Source organism: Ceratosolen solmsi, unplaced genomic scaffold (genome assembly GCF_000503995.2).
Source record: "Ceratosolen solmsi marchali unplaced genomic scaffold, CerSol_1.0 scaffold2, whole genome shotgun sequence".
Taxonomy (NCBI): Eukaryota; Metazoa; Arthropoda; class Insecta; order Hymenoptera; family Agaonidae; genus Ceratosolen; species Ceratosolen solmsi.
Genome location: NW_011948422.1, coordinates 5637739 through 5640012, shown reverse-complemented (window position 1 = coordinate 5640012; position 2274 = coordinate 5637739).

Below are 2274 nucleotides of genomic sequence, written 5' to 3'. Positions count from 1 at the left end.
TATATATATACACATATATATATATATATATATATATATATATATATAGATATATATATATGTATATGTATATGTATATGTATATATATAAAGATGTATATTGTAAACCCAGAAATGAGCTACTTACATCAGCACGCAACATGACGCATTAACCTCTACACACTAATGGACTACACACGATTATTGAAACGCGACATGAAGATTAACCTATGCTCGTCATTAAGACTGTTTGCTACCGATTAAGAAAAAAAAAAAAAAAAACAAATAACGACACTTATAATCGACGGTCATTCTCCTTAAATATAAAAAGGATTTAAAAAGTAAAAAAAAAAAGCATTTAAGGACACGTATAATATTCATGCATGGTTTAGTTTAACAAAGAAAGAGTGACGACGAAGACCCGAATAAAAGGACCGTCGTCGTTGTTTCAACATACGGATGCATTCATTGGGAGGCAGTAGCAGTAGTAGCAACAACAGCGGCCGCACAATTCGGTTAAAAATATGGAGAAAGAATTCCCCGTGATTGTGAAACTGTGCCTCATTTTTTATACTCAACTCTCGATCGACGGTGACATGTAACTTACTCATTTACACTCACATACGCACGTCTAAATATATGCCAAGCAATGTTGGTAGTCTGCGTTCGAGCTTATATTTAAAGGATAAATAAATCCAGGCGAGCGTTTGCTACTGCTGCGTCAATTACATTTCGAGGTAAATTCGTTCTAGTAACATTAAAAATTACTTTTAACAAAAAAATTGGTGTTTCATCGGAGTAAGAGAAGTCGATTTTTGCATGGTTACTAGTGCGAAATTTGCTATTGATATAATGGTCTCAATAATATTTCGACGATAAATGGCGAAAAGACGAAAATAAGACGTGAAAGTTGAGAGAGTAAAAAGGAGATTTAAAAAAAATGGAGAGAAACGGCAGCTGTAGTAAATCCTGGTTAAAACGGTATCCCAATGATGTTCCTCCCATTTTTTGCTATACATGATTGATTTGTTCTTTTATTTTTCTTTCGTTTACAATTAATAGTAGTTACTTGAGACACGACACTAGATTTTTACGTTTTAATGCAGAGTGCTAATTAATTGATTAGTTTATAAAATATTCGCCGATCAAATTGGCTAAAGATAAGATTATTAAAGTATAAATAAAAAATGATCATAAAAAAAAAATGAATGAAAAAGCGGCATGTACGTGTGTTGCGGTTTGAATATACGAAAAATGAGTGACACTTAATCGTACGAACGGGTGGGGTTCACTTTGTTCTCGTTAGTTCAGTCGCCACTGTACACTTCGCGCCGTTTTTCCAGTTTCCCATATTTTTTGAATTCTCGTTTTTCTTAATATAACTGCGGTATATGCGTAGTGCTGTAATGTATCGGCCGAAATAAAGGATCGATAGAACAGCCATCCGCCCAGGTCTCACACAATGCGATTGTTTTCATATGATTTATAAGAGGAAAAGTAAGCTTATACTTAGCGATACCAATGTATGATGTGCCAGAAAGAAGGAATGATACATGTTTTTATGATATCTAGCTGAAGCGAAGACTTAGCATGCGCGCGCATACCTTTATTACTATATTATAACTTGGTAGAAATGTGGATGTCTGAACAAATACATTAGCTTTATTGTACCAAGAGCTATAAAAATAGATGTGATCGACGATCAAGTTAAATTGAAGCCTCGTTCAATTTAAGGAATAATAAAAAAAAAAAAAAAAAACTAGTAATTTCTTCTTCCGGATATGACAACAACCGATCGGACGTGTCTGATAATTATTCATTATGAAAACTGATACTAAATCAAGTGAGAGAAAGAATAATAATAATTGAAAAACGTACGCCGGTTAATGAAACTATCGTATAATGGACACCTAAACGAAGTAGCTGCCCTTTTCGACATCTGAGAATATACGCTGTATCACTGTAAGGCGGCAAAAAAAAAAAAAAAAAAACTGAGATATCCCCCAACTTGCTTGTTTCAGATACATTTGTATTGATTGCAATTTGTGCATAATTTAAGAATAAAACATTTCTGTACATAATACTGCTGCTGTGTTGATTTACTAACAACCAATTTATTTCTTAATATATCACGCGTATTTGAGGTCTGAGATCTTAAATAAATAAATAATAAGCAAATTGGTAACACGAAAATATTTCATTTTATTTTATATAACAACGTACAAATAACAAAGATATCTTTTGCTTTTTCCGAGTAAAAACAAAAAAAAAAAACAAAAAAAAAATAATAAAAAA